A 23,434-nucleotide genomic window follows, 5' to 3' on the forward strand; every position below is an offset into this window, starting at 1 on the left:
AAGTAGCCTATGATTTTGTAAAAAAAATTCAGGGTGATACAAGACAAGGGAGAAAGGGGACTGTTCTATATTAGAAGAAATTAAAGAGATATTAAAACCTAAGGCAGTCTGTGAAACTTGATTGGACCTTAGATTTTTAAAAAAGGATATAAAAAATATATTTGGGACAATTGAGGAAATTTGAATAAGAATTGTGTTTTGGATAATATAAGGAATTTTTGTTAATTTTCTTAAGTATGACAATGAAATTGTGATTACATGGGAGAATATCATTTTCCTTCACAGATGTATATAAAATAAATATGGGTAAGGTATCACAATGTATGCAATTTATTTCCAAGTGGTTCAGCAAAACTATGTTTAAAGAGAGATAAGTTAAATGCAGTAAAATATTAACATTGCATCATAGTTTGTGGTAGCAAATGTTTCAAAACATCAATGCCCATCCAAACTGGAATGGTTAAATAATTATCCAAATATACAATAGAATACTAGCCAGCTATTTTAAAAAAACCCAAACCTTCAAATTTCTTAATGTCAATATACATAGATTTCTAAAATATATATGCTATTAAGTAACAAAGGAAGAGCATTCATTGTGTGGGTGTCTGTATAAATATGACTGCATAAAATCTCCACATGGAAATTGAGCAGATGGGATCAAAGTAGGAAAGAATTTTTCACTATATACCTTTTTTTAGTACTATTTGATATTTAATCACTGTGAATGAATACTTATTTTAACAACAATACTTTTAACAAAGAACAATGGAGGAAGCTCAAAAAATGTAGAAAAAAGAGCATAATAAGGCAATAATAGAAATTGGCATAAATGATGATAATAACAAACAAAAGAAACAACATATGATTCTATGAAAAACTGACAAGTTAAGCATACTTTCGGCAGGATGGATTAAGGTATAAACAAGCAAGGTAAAAGCAAATCTTTGTAAAATATAGGGGTCATAACTATCGACAAAATACAGGCTTAAAAACTATAAGAAAGTGGTACAAATTCAAGCCAATTCATTTGAAAAAAATCACATTAAACAGACAACTTTCTAGAAAAATCTTTATCACCAAAATGACTCAAGAATAGAAATTTTGCATTCTTTAATAGTTAGAAACTAATCAGGAATTTAAAAAATCATATATAACAAATGAACCAAAAACAGAGGTAATTTTATAGGAAAATCTACATTCAAATAACACATACTTTCTGTCTTAAGCAAACTGTTACCCAAAGCAGCAAGAGAAAAAGAAATCTCAACTGTCTTTATTAAGTTAGTGTAATCTTGATATCAAAAATTAGAAAGACAGTAAAAACAAGGAAAATGAGGGTCCAGTTTTACTTGAAACACAGATAAATGCATGCTAAAGTACTAACATAAATCATTAAATATTAATTAACTATAATCAATAATGTATTAAACAATTCATAATAATCAAATCATGTGATCTCAATAATATAAAGTTAGTTTAACAATAGAAAAGTCAGTGCAAATTTTAAATTATGTAATTAGTGGATGCTAAAAATTATTTCATATTTTTATATATATTATTTTTATATATGGAAATATAGTAAAATATGCACATACATATGCTATTCAATATTTTTTTGGAATTCCTAACCAATACAAAAAGGCCAGAAAAAGAAATTAAAAGTATAAGAATTATTTTTTAAAAATCCTTGTTATTCACAGACAATATTACTGCCTAAATAGAAAGCCCAAGAGAACCTACCAATAAATATATTAAAAGTAATAAGAATTTTCAGTAAGGTTGCTGGGTATAAGATCATTATATAAAAAGATTACATTTCTAAACATAAAATAAACAATTATAAAATATAATCCTTTAAAAAGTATCATTAATTGAAATTTGCTAAGTGATGGGTCTGTGGCAGAGAATTAAATAAGCAAATATGCATTATTTCCATCTAGCAAACAATCAAAAGTGAAATGCCAAGTTACCCCTTCTAAAAAAAAGTATCATTAATGATTTTTAAAAAGATGCAGATTACCTAAAGATAAGTTCAAATTTTAGAAAAAAAATTATAGTCTTTACTGAAAGACTTACAAGAAGATTTGTTAAACAGATATATACCCTCTTCTTGGATGACAAAACTCTTTATTTTAAAGATGTCAGTTCTCACTAAGTGAACTGATATCAAACTAAAATCAAAACTTAACATTTTATGAAACTAGATAGCTGATCCTCAAATTTATGTTATGATGAAAAGCCAGGAATATCCAGGACACATTAAAAAAAAAAAAACTAGTAATAAGAGGATTCAACCAACTGGAAATCATGACTTATTACAAAAACACGGTAATTAAATTCATGGGATATTGGTACAAAAACAGACTACTGGAAGAGAACAGAGAGCTTATTAAAAAGACTTAATTATATAGAAAGTATTGGTATTTGACACGTAGCAATACAGAATAGTGGAGACAGAGTGGTCTGTTTAATGCACAGTGTAAAAAAAGACACCTGTGCAGAAAAAGTTGAAATTATACCCCTACTTCACACAACACACACAAACACACACACACACACACACACACACGTGTGTGCGCACACATGCGCATGCATGTGCACAAACATTTTAGACAGATAAAGCCTTAAATAATGAAAAGCAAATTAAAAAAAGATTTTACAAGAATGTATAGGAGTAAATTTTATATCACCAGATAGTGAAAGATTTCTTACACAGGAAATATATCTATATGGCTTGCTTCCTCATTTAATAAGTTCTCTGCTCTAATGTCACCTTGTCATAAAGATCTTATTTGACCACCAGATATAGGAGAGTAGCCCCCATACTTGATGCTTGATATTCTCTATATTATTACCCTGTTTTATGTGTCATCATAGAAATTATTACCACTGTTGAGATGGGAGTAGCGACTTTATCTATTGTGTTCACTCCTCTGTCCCCAAGATCTAGTACCTAGCACATAGTAGTCTCTCAAAAACATTTGTATAATTATAAAAATACAAAAAAACTTTAAAAAGTATTAACAAATTTACCACAGTGAGCTGAAATTTTTCTGTAGAAATCTTCATAAACGTAGAAATAGGCCATATCTGAAAGATATTTACATTCCCCCTAAGAGAGGGATTTAAAGTCTAGAATATATAAAGATATGTGCAAATCTATAAGAAAAGGAAAACAATTAAATATAGGATTTAATCAGACTATTCACAGAAAAGAAAATCTACCTGGCAAGAAACATGAAAATGTGTACCATGTTAGGTACACAACCACTTTACTGACAAACGGCAATAATAAATTTGCCACTTCCAGCACCACTTGGAAAAATCAAATGAGGCTTACCTACCTAAAGTGCAGAGAAGCCAGAGAAGCAAGTGCACTCAAGATATACCTCAGAGATCTCAGCTACATTCTTCAACAGCGATGGAGGTTCCAGTTTACCAGTGGCAGAACAGAACATATGAACGAGTGAGGTGCCCCTGGCTTTCTGTGTGCATGACATCCACTCTCCAGACCTCGCCTGACATAAATAATCCTGGACTACTTCTACATGTAAACTAATCTGGGAAAGGGCCCAAACCACCTCATCTGGGCCAGGGTTATCTCATCAATCTCAGAAGTATACAATCTACAATTTGATTGCAAGTTACCCTACGTTAACGCCTAGACATGAATTAACTTCATCCAGCTTCCTCACCCACCCTAGGCTAACATAGTTTCATCCAAAATAGAATCAGAAGAAAAAACACATTCTTCTTGAATACACATGCAATGATTACCACAGTTGACCACACACCAGGCCATAAAACAAATCTCACAATTTTTCAGATGAAAGGTATCTATCATACAGGTCATGTTCTCTGACCACAACACAGTTAAGTAAGGAGTTGTGCATAGGAAAAATAAAATGCCCATTAAGGAACTCATTGGTCACAAAATAAATGGCAAGAAATTTAAAATTTTGTGGAGATTAATAAAAATCAAAATGCTATATTTAAATTTAGGGCCATTGATTAAGGCCTCACTGAGGAGAATATACAGCCTTAACTGCTCAGGTTAGAAAAGAAGACCAAAAAATTGAAGAGTAAAAGTCTAACAAAAAATTAGAAGCAAACAGTAAGCCCAAAGAAAGTAAAGGAAATCATTAGAAAGATGAAATAGAGACGTTCCATAAACTGTAAGTCAGATCTTTGAAAGGTGACAACATAAAAGAGAACCTCTGGTAATACTGAGGGATAAGAGGAGACAGGGAATACATAAATAATATGAATGATAAAGGAGACAGGATACCAATAATGCAACTGAAATTAGAAAGGTAGTAAGTGAATATTATCAACAACTTTATTCAAATGTAATGAAAACCTAGGTGACAAATTATTAGGGAAAATTAGCCTAATGAAACTAACCTTTCATGAAGACATGAAATGTCTGAATGGCACTGTAACTATGAAGGAAATTGGAGAGTTGCAAAAGCTTAAGAGAGTAACACAGATCAGGATGGTTTTACAGGTGAGTCTTACAAAAACTTTCAAAGATTAGTACAGTTGGCAACTTGCATACCCTACAACCCATCAATTCTACTCATAGCAGTTTTGCTAAGAGCATTGCTCACATATGTGCGCTATGAGATGTCCACAAGAAAAATCAGAAAGCAAAACATTACAAACAATGCAAATTCCCTCTGCTGGAGAATATTTTTTAAATTATGTTTTATTCACACAACGGAGTGTGAGAAGGAAGAAACTATAACTGCATGCAACATCATGGATGATCTTACATAATGTCAAGTAATATAAAGTCTCCAAAATCATTCAACATGATACTTTCTTCAAGAAGTTCAAAAAGCTAAAGCAAACACACACACGAATGCACAATTCCTAAAAAGCAAGGAAATGATAACACCTTAAAATTCAGGGCCATAGGAGGCAAAGAGAGATGTTTAAAAGTTCAGGGATGTCCATAACATTATTTACAAATAAACAGGCAAATAAAAATATGATCATGCATGGACTAATTATGATTTTGTATCATGAACCTAGGAATATAATAAATGAAATTCCTTCCACCTGAGATCCTAAAGGAAATAAAGGGGAGTAACCTTATCTTCTGCTCTCCTAGTAACAAATTTTTTATATGCAATACAGTGATAGCAAATTAATTTATTTAGTACTTTTTCCATTCCATATCATCAGGAGGATTGATTTCAACTTTCCTTTTACTTACATCAGACCAGTTGGTACTCAAAACTGTACCACCAGACTCCATCAATGTATCCCAATTTCTTGTATAATGAGATGATGATGGATATAAGTTCTTTACATCTGGGGTTTAGGCACATCTCCTTGCCCCTCTAGCTTTTCCCATCTCACAGCTCTGTCTTCTCCATTTTAATTTCAATCTTTGTTGAAAGTACTTTAAATGTTCTCTGTTCTGGGATTATAGGATGAAGAAGTCTCAGCTGCAAATTATAATCCTCTCCAGAAGGAAGTTTCACCAAAGCAGACAACTCTTTTTCTGAAAATTCCACATTTACATTATTCTTCTGAACATTCTTGATCGTAAATGTAATGATTACTTGAAATTCTGTTTGATACCAGTCATACTTGATTTTTGACTGATGAGTCCTCTGGGATGCACACACCTCAGACTGTGATCCATTCTGGGCCTCTTGACACCTTTTAATCCAGACAGTGAAATCAGGATCTGTACTACCTAATTTCTGTCCTCCTATAAAAGTTTCTAAAGCAGCGGCAGAGTTATTTTCATGGTATTCACATATCCCTTTTCTCAGCATAGCAGTGGAATTATTGGGATTGCATTCAAGAGATTTCTTTGCATCAGCAACAGCATCACAGTAATTCCCAAGAAGAATGTGACAATAAGCTCTTTGACAATAATATTGAGCATCATCTGGTTTCTGTTCCAAAGCCTTAGTCAGCCCCTCTAACGCCGCCTGGGGGTCCTCCTCGATCAGAGCATCTGAGAAGCTCTGGAAAAACTTTTGGACTGTTGCAGGTCCTGCTGCAGCTGCCGCCATCCCTAAAAATCGCTGTTGCTGTTAGAGCTGCTACCTCCGAGGTTATGAGCTACACCGCCCTCTCCTAGTAACAAATCTTAACCAGATATTTTATACAGGGAAATGAAATAAAGAGGGGTTAATGTTTCACCCTTTCCAGGCTGATAAATATTTAAGATGGATAACATCCACATGTTGGTGAGGATATGGGGGAAAATAAACCTTAATGTTGATCTGAAAGCATAAAATTTATACAACAACTTTAGAGAATTATGTAGAAATATCCAAAAAAGTTAAAGTTGCACTTGCCCTATGAGTCATGAATTTCATTTCCAGAAATCTGTCTTAAGGAAATTCCCATACAACTGCTCAAAGGAGACAAATACAATGACCATTCCCTGAAATATTGTTTACAACTGAAAAAATGTGGAAATGCCCAAATATTCATCATAAGGAAATGGATAAATTGCAGTTTATTCCTATAAAATGTGATACAACTGGTAAGAAGTGTGAACTAAATCTGCATGCATTAATATCTCCAAAACATAAGCTTACATGAGAAAAATGAAGTTGCAGTAGGATGCACACAGTATGATCTCATTTATGTAGAGTTTTAAAAGTACACAATACAGGGGCACCTGGGGGGCTCAGTTGGTTGAGTGTTCAATTCTTGGTTTCACCTCAGGTCATAAGCTCAGGGTGGTGAAACTGAACCCCACATTGGGCTAGTGCTCACCGCACCCTCTCCTTCTGCCCCTCCCCCCACTCATGCAGTCTCTCAAATATTTTTTTAAAGTACACAATACAATTTTGCATATTGTTTATGAATCTATTCCATGTGTAGTAAAAAGCCAAAAACCCATGTGGGGATATAACTAACTGCAGAAGAGAGGTTACCTGGCTACCTTTGAGGAGGCAAAAGAGGAAAGGATTACAAGGATGAGGTTTTGTGGGGATCTTTAATGTATCATTGCTTTCAAATAAAAATAAGGTGTGAACTTATGGAAACATGAACTTAAGGAAAATAACATCTGTTAAATCCAAATTGTGTACTCTGTGTTTGTTACATTATTTTTTAAATTTTTCTGTAGGTTTGAATTATTTCAACAATAAAATTTAATTGAATTCTATAAGAAAATAATTTGCCATCTCAAATTTTACCTAAAGTCCCAGTGATCACCATTAGCTCCAGTGAGAATTTGTAGCACACACATAAAGGAATCACTGGAATCCTTGGAATAGTGAGATATGTCCAGTTTTGCTTATAATTATTTGACTCAACTTAGCCTAAACTGTGACGTGAAAGAGATTTTGGGAAGAGTCCTTAGCCTCCTATACTACAAATTTGTATCAATCAGCAGGGAATGGCAGAAAGTACTCTTTTGTAACAGATGGCTGAGGTTATATTAAACCTAAACAAACTAAAATCATTCATATGTAAGCAATTTCAAAACACTTAGAGTAATTAAAATCTTTAATTTTTGTACTGCAATTTTTTTGAAAATGTGAGCTCCAGAGAAAATTTCAGAAGCAATGAAGGAAAATTATAAATGTAACTTATACATTTAAATATGGGTCTTATGTACAACTGAACAACCATGATTCTCATGGTATTTCCATTTCAAGAATTGATGCTATAAAAAAAATCGTATGCTTTGATTTCAATCATGATATTGAGTCATCACAATATAGCTATGTGCAAGTCTCAACTTGGATTACCACTCCTTCCTCTTTTAAGAAGCCGGAAATCTTATAATCGCTGAAAAGAATACACCTTTCATTACTACTGACGGCATCTCTACAATATGGTTTATGTCAGCATTCACTGGAATAATTTGTTAGAGGCGCTAAACTTTATATTCTGTACTGGGGAAAAAAAAAAAAAAGAGCTTATTAAAGAAATTTGCCAGAGAATGATTGCAAATAAAATAAAAGCATTCCCAAAAGGAGGGAAGGGTGGAATCCTGTCTCTAACATAAATAAATTTACATACTTTATCTATTAAACAAAACAACTAATGAATTGTGAAATCAAACCTAGCTAATTCAATCATGAGTTGTATGAAAATCGCAATCTAAAATTCAGGGCCAGAATTCACCAAAACAATTTCTATAAAATGGCTGACTCACCACAGCAGGTGTCACAAAGAATTATAAATAAATTGTAAAATCAAAAAAATATAAAATTCTTTTGCTAAAATTGGATTACTTTTCAAATCTGTTTATGTTAGTAAATATTTGAATTAATTTTGCTAAACAAATCCTTTTTCCACTTTGAACATCCTTTGAAGGCATATAAATACTATACAAAGTCAAGTACTTGACTGTATAAAGCCCTTAGATGAGAACATCTGCTTTGGAAGACCCAATCCAATTCATTGACCTCTTCAATCTATGCTTTCCTCCTGAGCCTCTGTCCATTCATTTCTTCCTCCAGCAAATATTCAATACATTTTTATCATGTGCCACACATTATACTAGGTGGGAATGTTTAGTGGATGACGATGATGATGTTATGTCCAGACACTTTATAATCCCTACTTTCATGAAGATTACAAACTAGTAGGGAAGGAACAACTAATAAATTGATTATAATTATAATGCATACTAAAAAGGAATCTTTTGCGAGTCAAAATGACAGGGAGATGGTCTGAGAGTCAGGGATGAGGTCCCCGAGAAGGCACAAGAATACTCCCAGTTTCCAGCAATTTCCTTTTCGTGCTCTGGTTGCCCAATACAGCTTGTCTCTGAAAGCCAATGCCAGATCCCTATGGACTTTACTCAGCCCTTTCCTCCCTCTTACCCCTTTCTTCCCCACATCCTGATCTACTCTTTGGTGCTGAGCCCATGTTTGGCCTCCATCTCCAAATTTTGGCAAATATCCTTCATCCATTTCGTATGCAGAGACTCCTATGGGCACTCACACAGTTATTTCCTTGTGCCATCTAAGTAAAACCCAAGAGAAGCAGCAACTGCCAATGGAGAGCTACCTTCTTCCCAAATTCTTACATGCCACCTTTACCTCTCAATCTGTTCTCTTTTATTGCAAAGAAGAAAATGAGAGCAGAAGGGCATGGAGAAGGAGGGAATGAAGGAAGAGAAAAAAGAAGAGAAAGTAAAAAGGGAAGAAAAGGAGGAGAGAAGAGCATCACCGGCAGGTTCATGATCAATTTTAAAAGCACAGGAGAACTTTGACATGTCTTTTCCTCCCTCTGTTGTTCTTTCCCTTCTTTCTTCTACCTTTCTCCTTGTGTTCCTTTTTGATCTCCTGTAGCTATCACTACACATACATGCATAATCGTGGCATTCCCAGAAGCAGAGATCCTTCCTCCATACAGATCACATAGCAATGCAAAAGTCAGCCCCTGGATGCAAGAAAAGCCTCTCACAGTTGTAAGGCCACCTTGTCCCTTAAGTAAAGCCAACCAAACCTCTCATCTCAGGTACGTTACAGATTTGGAATGAGAAGAGGGCAGCGCTTATATTTCTGCCAACTGCCTCTGGCACGGGTTACTTTACTGAATTTTATATCACTGTTCTGCCTTTGCTTATTATTTTGATTTTCCTCCCCTCTTCACCCCATCCTGTTTGGACAGTGCCCTAACCCTTTCACACACACCCAAATAGCAACCACTCAAAGTTACCTATTTACATGTGTCTAGCAGACTGGAGTGAAATTCTGGTGCAATCAGAGTGGGAGGTGGGGATTACCTACCAGAGCAATATAGAGAACAACTTGAAATTAAACATTAGGCAGACCTGTTTCTCAAATCTCTTTTTTGAGATGTGGTCTCAAAACACTCCTGACGCTGAAGACTTTTGCCTGGCCACCCTCCTTCCATATAGGAAGTTGCTAACTGTCCTGTCTTCCCTCTCCCAGTTTCATCATCTGTCTCATTCTCAGGCTGCCTAGAGAAATTCAAACTTCTTACTTTGCCATTCAGAGCAACTGGTTTGCCTTTGCCTCACTCCTAGCCCAGACTACTCTTTTTTTTTTTTTTTTTTTTTTTAAGATTTCATCTATTCACTTGAGAGAGAGAGACAGTGCAAGCAGGGAGGGGCAGAGAGGGAGTGTGAGGCAGACTTGGCACTGAGCACAGAGTCTGACAGGGGTCTTGATCCCACAACCACAAGATCACGACCTGAACTGAAGTCAAGTGTCGGACACTTAACTGGCTGAGACACCCAGATGCCCCTAGCTCAGACTATTTTTATGCTGAAAGATATCATTCCACAAACCAAATGGTCCCTCGCAACACTTAAGAAATTCCTTTGTTTCACTGTAGAGAAATTCTTTCCTCCCGTTTAAGCTAACAGGTTCCTTTTTCCCCTTTATTACAATTTTGAAAGCATAATTGTAAATAAAAATAAAGCAAAAGCAAACAAATCAATATCAAAGGAATAATAATGAAAGGTAAAATGTGCTGTAATAGATATGTCTAAAAGTTCTGGCCAGTGCCTCGTAGTAACAGTGCTTTATTAAAATAATTATAATGGAATTCCCTCCAACAAATACAAGTTTATATTTAACACTATGTGTGTGTTGTGTGTACCCAACAGTTTCTAAAAAGTCTAATATATGGCAAAATACAACATGAAGACAAAGTGAAAAAAATGTTAAGACATTGGCTAACAGACACGCAGCGGCAGAAAGCTCAGAAATGCAGGCATAGTTATGGTTCCTGGAAGTTAAGCACACTGTGCAAGGCTGGGGGAGGGGCGTGTAGGTGTGGGGGAGGTGTGGGTGGGGAGAGGTGTTGGTCAAAAAGGTGAGGATGGTTAAAGTAGCCACTGAAATGACAACCATACCAAACATCAATGTGGTACATTTGTTCTGCCTTCCATGAAAACTCTGAATTGATTAATCGACCAAGTTAATGAGCAAACTGCAACCTAGCAGTCTGTCCCATCCAACCCTACAGTGATCAAATGCACAATGTCTTGGGAAAGAACCAAGAAAGAGAGCCAGGTTGGAGCTAACCAAAAACATATATCATGTCCTGGGAAAGTAACAATGAATCTGGAACCAACACTTTTTGAAAAATGTTAAAGGAAAAAAGTGTCAAGACCTGACAGGTGTTCATGAGAAGGTTGAAAAGGAGGGGAAGATGAGAAGTAAAGCTAACTCAGGGCATGTGTAAAATTTTGAATTAATGCAGCTAGTTATGCTATGCTTAGGGACTGTATACTCAAATGCAGCATGATTGACAATAACTTAAATTTGCAAAGCTCTAAATTGGAAGCAAGTTTTCAGTTTGGTGAAGACGCCTTTTCCTTCCACTAACGTCAGGTCAGAATGCAGCCATTTCAGTGATGTACCCAGCAGCAACATGCAGTGCATTTGTCATAGCTAACTATTTGATCACATTTTGGTGGCTTGGATTTCTTGATAAGAATGGTAGGAAATTTGACCACTGATAGCCTTAAAGATTTGGTGTTCAACATGCCAAAGAAATAAGGATTCAAACTGTACCTGTTAGGGTCACATATCATTTTCTAACAAACTGGGGCAACGCTAGTTTGCATTCTAAGAAAGAAGAAAGGAAGAAAAGGAGGGAGTCAGGGAAGGAGGGAAGAAGGAAGGAAAGAAGGAAGGAAGGAAGGAAGGAAGGAAGGAAGGAAGGAAGGAAGGGAGGGAGGGAGGGACGGAGGGAGGGAGGGAGGGAAAGAGGAAAGAAAGAATGAAGAAGCTCATTCTTTAAAAGTATACACATGACTGCATGTTTTGTGGTCATTTTCATTGAGAATGTCATATGAGGAAAGTGTCTAATTATAATAACTCAATTTTCTCCAACATATTTTAAATATAAGAGAGAAAGAAACTGCAATCAACAATTTTTTATAATTTTGACAGAATCAAAATATTTTTGCTGGTTTCAAAGAGGAAGTACAGGCAATCTGTGGCATGTGGAGTCTTCCCAAGAGAACGTTTCCAGTGGTATACTAGGGAAAATGGTAAACGAGGAAAAAAATTATTGCTGGCATCCTTTGGTCGTCCCTCTCCCTCCTTTTAGCTGAATATTTTGTTATGCTTTTGGTCTGTTGAAATCCCCCAACTAAATTCACTTTTCACTAAAGTGCCCCATAACAGAAAATAATGTTTTCTTCAATGAAAACTCCCATTCTTTTATATATAACAACAAAAAAAGCAGCCTCACTGAAAGACATTCATACTAAGTACAGATGGGGCAGATACAAGTCCAAACATCAAAGACATATTTTCTAACTAAAATCAATTGATGGTATGGTATGTGTAGGCAGGTCTTTTAGTCTATTTGTCTCATTTTGTTTGGTTTTTGCTTTTGTTTTTGCTTGTTTGTTTGGCCTGGAAACTTTCAAAGCACCTCCTGCTTACTCTGACAGAGTAATCTTATTCCATGTATTTTAAGAGTAATTACACAATAATTCAATAGATTTTTTTTTAATTCAATAGATTTTCTAATAGGTTGTTAACTCTTGCTAAAAACCAACGATCTATCACTCTGTTTGTAGCGTACTGGCCTTATCTTGTCTCCACAGCACTCCCTCTCTTAATCACCCCAGGTGCTACTTAAGACAGGTCATGAATTTTCAGCCTCACTCACTCGGGAGTTAGGATGAGAAAGCCTTGTCCCATTTCCCCCATAAGCCAGCAGGAGTAGCTCCTGCTCATCCACATGCCCATCCCATTACTAAAGTTCCAAACCCATAACATGCTAACCCAACCCATGTGAATAATTTTCTTCCTGTTTCTCCACATCTTCTTTTCTGCTGTAATTAGAGCTCTACCCTGACTACATCTCTCTTGGGAACCCTTGTCTTTGCATCACACTCAGGAGCCAGCGTTCTGTAAGCATCCCACCTACCACCTTAAGCAAACCAAACATACTCAGCCCAAGTGTCTTTAACTGTCTCATGTGGCTAACATATCCTCATAAGGCTATATAGAATACTTGACCGAATGTACACCCATTACTCCTCACAGTGCCTAACATATAGTAAATGAAATAGCTTTGATTTCCCTTCTAAATAAGAGAGGTCTGTCGTAAGAAAATGTTAAGTAGTAGTTCATACTGGGCCAATAGTCTATTTAGTAAGTGTCAATTAAAAATTTTAGATGCAAAATCCCTAAGTAATATATAATTGTTTTTTCTGTGTTTCTCAAAAACCTGTTTTAAAAAAATAAAAGCCAAACAAAACACAAAGCCCCATTCCCAGATTTGTGAATATTTAAAATGATATTAGAAGATTCTGGGAAGAGATACTAGTGGAGGCATAGTCTTGGAATCTCCCTGAATCCCCCATAAACAACAAGCAAAGACTCAAAACTCACAGACAATATCTACAACAAACTCAAGTGACAGAGTATCCTTATAAATCCCAAAATATGAGTTAGTGGCCACAAGGCCACCAAAAGTAGAAAGAACCACATGGCATCAGAAACTGTTAAGGAAAAAATAGAGGTAAGGCACAGGGGATTTCTGAGGGCCCTGAGAACTGGAGAAATCAACGATTGCCAAGAAATACTCATTGGAAAGCTTTGTGGGGCCAGCTATAAACAGCCACCAAAAACTTCAAGTGGGCTCTGCAAGCTCCAATCTATGGATGAGAGCAAAGGGGTCATAGTAAGGTGTGACTGTGCTGAGTTACCTACACCCCATGGATTCCTGAAACTAACCAAATGACGCTGCCTCCCAAGATGAAACTCTGCACTAAGGAGAGCCTCAACGGCAGAGTACCAAATGAAGAGGAAAGGTGCTCCAGAGGTGGTGGGCTGGTAAGAAGAGCATGGCTGTTCTATGCAGAGAGTTCAAGGAAAGGTTCAGCTGTAAGAGAATACTGGCACAGAGACTAGAGGGAAATACAGGAGTGTGTTAGTTTCCCAAGACTGATGTAGCAAATTACCACAGACTTACTGGCTTAAAGCAACACAAATTTATTCTCTCACATTTCTGGAGGTCAGAAGTGAATTCAACAGCCTCACTGGGCTAACTCAAGCTGTCCACAGACCTGGTTCTTTCTGTAGGCTGCAAGGGACAATCCATTTCCCTTGTCTTGTTCAGCTTCCAGAGGCCACCTTCTTCTCTTGGCTCATGGCTACTCTCTGTCTCACTCTAACTGTTGCTTTGGTCATCACATCCACTGCTCCTCTCTCATCTCCTGTCTCCCTCCCCTAAGGACCCTTGTGATTGCATCGGTCCCACCTACATACTCCCAGATAATCTTCCCATCTTAAAATCCTTAGCCACACCTTCGAAGTTCCTTTGGCAGTGTAAGGTAACATATTTACAAAGTTCAGACTAGGATTTGTACATCTTTGGGGGGTAGGGGATATTATTCAGCCTACCACAGGGAGCACATGAAGACTAACCTTTCTGTATGAAAGCCAAAGTAAGATATGCCTTCCACTTGCTCAAAGCTATGATCAGTTATTATGTTCATGTTTTCACCAGGACATAAACTAAACTAATTCCTCAGGCTTTCAAAAAAACATTTAGTGTTTTGAAAACAGTCACTGCACTTTGGACTTTTAACTATAACACTAGAATCTGAGCAGAAGACATTTGAAAGACAAAAAGAGTTTAAGATTAAAGGCAAATATCTATTCGTTTCAATCCATTTCAAAATCTTCTGTTTTCCTGGAAAGGCTTAATTAGGATGCCAAACTGTGTGTCAAAATGAAAAAAAGAAATACACTTTACATCAAAAACCAGCATGTCTGTTTCTCCTGTACTAGCTAACGACTGTCAAGACATAAAGAGCGTACATTTATGAATCAATGTTTTACATATCTTCCCCTTGCAGAGCATTCATATGTTAATTTAAGTAGTATTTCATATGATTTACAGAAAACTGTTTGCTAACCTTAAGTCCTTGCTACAAAATACAGTAGGTGGAAATGTGAAGATATTTTCATGTACTCATGGTCATTAATATGAAAGACGATGTGTTTTATTAAAAACTAATAAGTAGGCCTCATAGTAGAAAGAAGATAGAATTTAAAGAAAAAAATTTAAATACATACACAAATAAATCCACACACACACACATAAGGTTTCAAAATCTCACCTAATGTCCTATGAAGACAGACATATTCAAGTCCTGACTCTAGAATCAGATCTTCTCCATGTGACTCATTTTTAGTCCTGTGACCTTAGTTGCTTGAACTATAAACTCATTTTCCCACCTGTAAAATGGGGATAATATATGTACCACCTCTTACATTAGTGAGGATTAAATGAGATTATGTAACATGAAACCTATGCAGGATTTAACCAGAAGGTAAATCTTTCAAGAGGTATATGCTACTGCTTTTATCATTTATTCTTCAGTTTCAAATTTTAAGATTTTAAGATTTATTTTATTTATCTATTTAAGAGAGAGAGAGAGAACGTGAACAAGGGGAGGGGCAGAGGGAGAGGGTGAGAGAGGATCTCAAGCAGACTCTGCTGAACCTGCAGCCCAATTCCATGCTCCATCTCACGACTCTGAGATCATGACCTGAGCCCAAATCACGAGTCAGGTGTTTAATGGACTGAGCCACCCAGGTGCCCCACAAATTTTAAGATTTTAAATAAATCATCTTCCCTATCACCTTCACAGATCATAGAGTTTGAAACACAGAAGCCAGAGTGATTGTAGTTAAGTTAAAATGTGAAGTCCTATCAGGTCTGTCCTCTGGTTTCTGCCTCATGCTAAGTGAAAACAGAAGTCCTTACAATGGCCTAGAAGTTTCTGCAGCCTTTCTGAGGGCTTTTACTCTTCATCTCCTCAGTACCTTCTTCTGTTGCCTTTCCCGCTGGTACTGCGAATGCCAGCTCCTTCATGCCTCAGGGCGTCTACCAGGGCTCTTCTGTCTGGAACACTTAGCCCCAGAGACTTACCGGCTCCTTCCCTCTTTTAAGTCTTGAGCAAGAGGCCTTCCCTCTTTACCCAATGAGCATTCCCAATCAGTTTATTGTTTTTTCTCCAAAACACTTACTCTGTTTCTATTATATGTTCAAAATTACCTATTTATCATATCTATTGTCTGTCCTCTTCCCCTATATATAAACTCTAAGAAATCGGGAAATTTTGTCTCTTTTATTCATTGCTCCATCTCTTTGCCTAGCAAAATGTCAAAGATATTCCTATTTAAATTGATGTTTTCACTTTGGTTCTGTTGAGAGCCAGACCAGGGTCCAGTCATTCATTACAAACTTCTACCACCATATGAACAGCATGCTCCCCTCCATTACACTCCGTGGGCGGAGACAGGTAGTTTGTGGGGCTACCAAAAATGTTTATGCATACCTAGATTATAGACTTTACTTCTCAATTCTGACAAAGCAAGACCAAATATGATTGGAGTAGCTTCTATACTGAAATAAACCGCAAACTTCTCATTGTAATTTGATAAATTTTTCTTCTCTTTTGGAACTGTCATCTCCCACTGTTATAATGTTTTACTTTGCTTAATCACACATATCCCATGTGATGTTCACAATGACTTTATGGGGGATATACTACAATCCTTATTTTACAGATGAGGAATTAGAGTCACAGAGAGTTTAAGGAACCTGACAGATGGTTACAAAGTCCCATGAGGAGTGATTTGAACTTGGAGATGTCTCTCTCCAAAATCTATTCTTGGTACTCTGCTATATTGCCTCTTCAACTGTAGAAGACTGGACATTATTTTCAAAGGATCTTGAAGTCTAAAACTGCATTATTTCTTAAATCCTCAGAGAAAAATTAGTATTTGAAATATGTGTGAAAGTATTGCTACTCTGTACAATTTCCCATAAAGACAAATGTTTTGTTTTTCTGTCTCTGATAATATGTACAGACTCCAAATATAGCTTTGCAGCAAAACATTCTCTGTATCACTGTAGAAGGCAGTCATCACTTCTGCTGTTAAAGGGATTGCATATAAATCATCAGTATATCCATTTAAAATTTAAGCTGGATCCAAGTAGAAACTGATTTATAAAGTTGACTAAGTTATTGAGTCAACAACTGGAAGAAAGCCACTCTCAAAAGAATATAGACAACACTGAAAACAAAAGAAGGGTAGAAAAAAAAAAAACCCACGTGGGTCAACATAGATTCTCCGTACTAAGAAAGAAATTAAAATAAAAATAGAGATAACATCCTATGTGTGAAAAAGAAGCTTCAGGATGAGTATATCAGATCTCATATAACGCTCTCAGAGTTAAGAGTTGAATCGCCATCAGTGGATTCTAGAGGGGTTCATTAGTCCGACAAGTCAACGTGTATACTGCATCTTGTTAAAGAAAAAAATGCTCAGTCAGAAAGAGCATTACTTGAAGCCCAGCCAAGGAGGTTACTCGTTTATAGGAGCACAGCCTATATTTTATTCCTGCATTTTTATTGAGATCATTATTTTAGCCTCACAAACACTTTTCAAAATTTATTCCCACTTCTTCCTTTTTTGGCTTTCTGAAAAGTATCAGAGCTCAATTTCTCTACTTTTATAATATGCTCTTCAGGTTAGCATATTATCTTTTAGAGTTATGTCTAAAAAGTTGCAACATAATCATAACAGAAATAGACCATCATGTTGAGTTGAATATATTGCATAAATTAACTTCCACCAATCTCCAAGGATATTCTGTAGCCAGGGATTCATATCATTCCCCTAATTAAAAAAGAAACCAAAAATATATCCCTGCGGTGCCTGGGTGGCTCAGCATCTGCCTACGGCTTGGGTCATAATCTCAGGGTCCTGAGATCATGCCCCTTGCTCAGCAGAGAGTCTGCTTCTCCCTCTCCCTCTGCCCCCCACTCATGCTTCTTCTCTCTCTCTAGTGCTCTCTCTCTCTAATAAATAAATAAAATCTTTTTTAAAAAGGTACATTCTTCTAAAATAAAATATATCCCTAATATTTGCCTGATTATAGTTTTCTCAAGGATAGTAATCATGTGCCTAATTGGCAAGTCACTTTATCTTGTACTTCATACTGCATTTATTGATTAATGACTGTTAGTTGACTAAATTATAATATACAAATATCTGAAAACTAGAAAAAGCTAAAGATTTTAAGGTAACAATTACACCTCAATCAAAAACCACAAAATCTAGTATGAAAGACAAATCTATTTCTTATCTAGGGTGACTATTCAGGAGGTATTGACCTTTGTCCTTTTCTTCATTTGCAATTGATATAGGCACCAGTTCATGTATATTATAGTAGATCAGTATACCTATCTTACTTAACCCTAATTGCTCTATGTCACAGACCAGGGAGATGTGGAAACAAGTCTCAGCTTCAGCTAAAGTCATTAACTTCCGGTTGCTTAGAGTCAGCACCTGTTCCAACATGTTGGAGAACCTTGGCCCAAATTATTTCTGCAAAGTTCTGTTATGAAAACTGAGATTTTCTGATAGGCCTTGCCACAGTGAGAAAAGATAAACTGGTGTGGACAAGGAGCGGAAATCCTTAAGGAATCAACTAAATTCCACCATAAGGTTAACAGATTTTATTAGAAATTACATTGATTTTATTATTTTTTTAAAAGACTTTATTTATTTATTTGACGAGACACAGCGAGAGAGGGAAGCCAAGCAGGGGGAGTGGGAGAGGGAGAAGCAGGCTTCCCGCTGAGCAGGGAGCCTGATGCGGGGCTGGATCCCAGGACTCTGGGATCATGACCCGAGCCGAGGGCAGACGCTTAACAACTGAACCACCCAGGCGCCCCAAATTACACTTGTTTTAAACAGAACCAACTAGCCAAGAGCAAAAATGTATTCATTAGAAAACCCATCCTCAAGGCATATCTGTGTACAGTAAAAATAGGCACTTCCTGAAAGACAACGAACAAATAAAATAGTTGACCTACAAATATGAAGCATCACCACATTTGATGGGATGATTTATTTTGATCTTCAGGTACAATAATGAAGCTCAAATTCACAAATAATTCTAGCTGCAACTGTTCATTTATTCTCTTGACATTGGCGATATCACTACCAACAATAACTTACTAGATTTGGATTAAATGTATGTCCATTTTAATTTGAAGACCATCTCATTAAGATGATCCTAACTGCTAACTTTTTGGTGATTTTGCTATATTCACTGAAGTGCATGGCATTTAATTGTCCCTTTAATCTTCATAACAAGAGCATTCGAACTTGCCTCAGGGAGTTATCCTCAGGTCTAATGAGTTGACACGTAAAGAGTTTATATCTTGGCTCATAATAAGATTTCAAAAAGTGCTATTTGGTAAGTGGAATTATTATCCACATTTTAAAGTTAGAACACTTAAGTTATAAAGCTTCCAGAATCCATGTTCTTGTCCATAATTCTGTGTTTAGTGTGAATTGTATGAAATTAGAAATCATGAGCATAAGAGAGGACGCCTATCTCTTTAACATCCAATTCCCTTCCCATACAATTCGATTCCCGTGATATTTTTTCCTCACGAACCTCCATTTCATACCCTCTCTGACAGTATGTTTCCTTGCTTCGAGGAAGCTTTGGGCCCGTGCACAAATTATGTCTAACCGTGTGTTTCAACATCCACCTATTTTCCGAAGCTTTCTGACGCTTACTTCACCTCTTTTCAATCTCTAACCTACGTGTATAATCCCTGACCTCTCAATATTCTTCATTTTTTTCCTTTTGCATTGAGAAGTATGCTTGGAAACACATCTGTTATTCTCTCTATTGGATTTTTAGGAAGTAGCAACAGTATCTGAAGTCTCAGTTGTTGTTCTCTACAAAGCCTCAGTTTATCATAGACTGTAAGCTTCTGAGGACACCTGCATCAGGAAGCTACAATTTGGCCAACATGTTCCCAAAATGATACTCTCATCAAATGAAACGATTTTAAAAATTTGATTATAATATTCAAATTCCTAAATATACTAAATAGTGTATAATTGTGTAATTACTTTTTTTCTCTCCAATGAACAGGTGTGAAGTTCAAAAGCAAAAGCATAACTTCTATCTGCAGATACATTTATGCTGTGCATCTGATAACTGAAGTAGAACATGCAATGACACGAGGAGTGTACCATGTTCAAATAACAAATCACCTCAGTATTTAGAAAGTATTGTGCTATGAATCAAAATACTCATTAGAATCATAAAATATTTTACTTATGTTACATCAGAGTGACTGTGAAATATTACACGCATTTTCAATATGAAGTTAGGTAAAAATTTCCTGGCGCTGGATTTACATCTGATACATGTTACTATGTCAGTCTACATCGTAGAAGGATTCCGGCGGCAGAGAGTAAGTGTGATCCATGAACAACAGTCCTGCTGCCCATTCTACACCAAGTCCTGATGGGATATTAGGCAAATGATTTATCTTGTCTCCATCTCAATTTTCTCATCTACAAAATGGGTGGGTTAACACAATCCTGACTTGTTTCTAAATTCTATCAAAAATCCCTAAATATTCTATATAATTTTGAAAAGATTGGTAAAATAATGTTCCTAAGAATGATTTAATTTAGTTACGATTTTATATTTAATATCTATGATGTTCATACTTCATAACTGAAACTTTCGTAATTGAAAATTAATGCTACAGTGCTACGCTCTTGACAAAATTATATTTTAAGCTATGCTACTCTAAGCAGCTTTGTAATTTATCCTACTCAGAATGTTTTTATAAGAAGTAATTCCTTGATCTTTTTAGAAAAATAATCTCTCTATTAAGAAAACTTTAGGGGAGAAACTGATAATGTACAAGTGTTGCACATAACTTTCCACTGGGTATTTTTTAAATTAACTATTTCTTTAAAGTGATTACAAAAATTAAATACATTTCAGAGAGGTGGGAGTGTTTTATCCTATTATTAGGGTGCAAATTTTCCTACCAAATTCTCCTCCCCTTTGCTTCTGGGGCTCTATTTTCTACGCTTAACTTAGAAATGCTGCATGAGCTAGGAGACCTACCAGAAAGCAAACACAAATATATCAGAGTAAGTCATAACCATTTCCAAGCATAGGTATTAGCACAATTTTTAAGATTATGTTTCTTTATAATGATCTCTGCCCACATCACCTCTGCTTATCAATGCTTTTAGGAAACATATTCAGACAGGAAAGTCATTCAACACTGAAGACCAGGATGCTAGGGAGGAAAAATGACTTATTGCCAATAATCATTTTGGATCATTCCGGAGATTTATTCAACCAGATGCTCCCGGGTCGTGCTGTCTGACAGTTGCACGACGGTGCAGCCGTAGGACCTGCCTTTGCAGTGCTGTCAAAAATAAGAGCTTTTAAACACTTTTTAAATGGATTTTTTTAATGGAAGGGAAAATATCAGGGAGAGTGGAAGTCAAATTATCTTTTGCTCTTCCCTTTCAACCACTTTAAAACAGATTTGGAGGTTATTTTGCTAAGGACTTTGCTAGTGACATACAAATACTCCATTTTCAAAGTAGAATGAACAAGAATGATAGGACTATAAACACATCAGCTACCTTTCTGGATAGCTCCTGGTTTATCTCATTACTAAGTTTTTGCTTGATTTAACTTGATGATTCCTGTTTAGGATACTTAATACATTGAATGAAAACATGATTTGAAAGGAAAAGCCTGAACAAAGATCCAAGTTACAAAGTATGAGAAGAAAGCCTCCATTTGGCTCTGCTGCTTTTCTTTCTACAATATTAATCTTTATTGTTTACTTACAGACTTTTAGAGCTAGAAAGAAAATGACATAATTATCTAACTCAACTGTCTATTTTAAAGCAAAGGAATTTTTGTTTCATTAATGAAATGCAAAAGTCGTTGCTACACTACAGTAATTCAGTATTTCCTATTACAAATGTTCCTTGGCTCTGTCTCTAATACTGCTATTTACTCCAAAGAATATTCTTTTCAGCAAAGTAAACCTTAAAAGTGCATAGCAATTTGCAACATCATTTCTTAATATATTTCCAAGTAACATTGTCCAATTTTGAAGCCCAAGACTAGGGAACATATGTGCAGGGATTTTTTGTTTTGTTTTTTTTTTTTTACAGTTACTCAGTGACCTTAGGACAGGTCACACCTCATCAAGCTGGTGATATTATATGCTGCTCAGCATCAGTCCTGCTGAATCAATCAGAAAAGACGTAAACTGAAATATGGACTGTGTCTTGCTAGAATTAAAAATCAGATGTGATGTCTGTTTTTTTTGTTTGATACATGCCCTTGATCTTCAGCTGTGAGAGCAACTCTGTTATATTTTTTATGGTTTAAAAAGTATTTACAGGTGTTAGACCTCAATAATTTTAAGCAAAGAGATTATTTCTTCACAATTCAAGTAATCTGATACATAAAATGCTCTATTTATAAACTACACCTTATTGTTACAACTGGAATATCATCCTATGATAGCAAAATAGAGGTCTAGTCTTTTATGGTCCAATGTTTAAAAATACACAAATATATGTAGATATTTATTGTTTGTATATATCTGTCCACATTTAAATATATATTAATTATGTTACACACTAAAAGTTAACAATAGTGTATATATTATACAAAGTTTGTAAGCTAAACCCAAAGTTTGACAATTTATAGCCTTATGAGCCACAAACAGGCATAGACAATAATCAGAATTGGAGTTTTTTTCTTTTTTTTCCTAATATTAATCCTGTGGAATTCATTCAGACTATCAAAGTAAAGTTTGCAGGCGGTGAGGGGAAAGGTAACCAGGAACTACCAACATCTGTGATCACTGCCTCCATTATAGAGAAAAATGTTTTAATAAAATTTACGGGAAAATATCATTGTCAATATTGTAACAAGCAGGCAGATAAGAATGAGGGGGAAAAGGTAAAACATAAGCTAACACTGCATTGAAGTAAATCTTTATCTTGCATTTTATTCCACTGGATTTATTCAGGCATGTTCAGGAGTACGTCTTTATTGGCCTTAATTTTTTCCCGGCAAAAACTGTTTTCAAACATACTATTTGCTAAAATCTGCATGGTTCTAAAGTGACCTATTTTTAGAAAACCACATTCAACTTAATGGGAATAATTAGAACCATGAGGTTTCCAAGAAATTTTTTTAATCCATTTAAATCTTTGTGAATTTTTAAAATAAGAACTCCTGCTATGCACAGTTTATTGGGTCAATATCTATATTTAAGTAGAGAGAAATATAATTGTAAAACACAAACATAATTATGTTTGGCTATAGCATTTTACATTTTCCAAAATGTTTTAATGTACTACACCTTATTACTGTCACAACACCCATATATTATAGGTAAGCTAGTGATTATTATACAACTTAAGCATCCCCTGTATTCTAATTTCTCTCCTTGCTGTCATCTAGCATTGTGTTTGTTCTTTTCTCTTGACAATGAAAAAAAAAGTCTGAACTTAACCTGGTAGGGAAGTCATAAAGAATTCATTTTATATGTATATGTGTCTCAAGTTATAGTTGGAGTAGTAGCAGTCTAATCTTGATCTCT

At 35.7% G+C, this 23,434-nt stretch overlaps 1 pseudogene; it reads right to left on the bottom strand.

The window, feature by feature from the left end:
• Positions 1–5,164: 5,164 nt before the first annotated feature.
• LOC113925919 lies at positions 5,165–6,038 on the bottom strand (annotated as a pseudogene).
• Between the last annotated feature and the right edge of the window lie 17,396 nt (positions 6,039–23,434).

Source organism: Zalophus californianus, chromosome 2 (genome assembly GCF_009762305.2).
Source record: "Zalophus californianus isolate mZalCal1 chromosome 2, mZalCal1.pri.v2, whole genome shotgun sequence".
Classification (NCBI taxonomy): Eukaryota; Metazoa; Chordata; class Mammalia; order Carnivora; family Otariidae; genus Zalophus; species Zalophus californianus.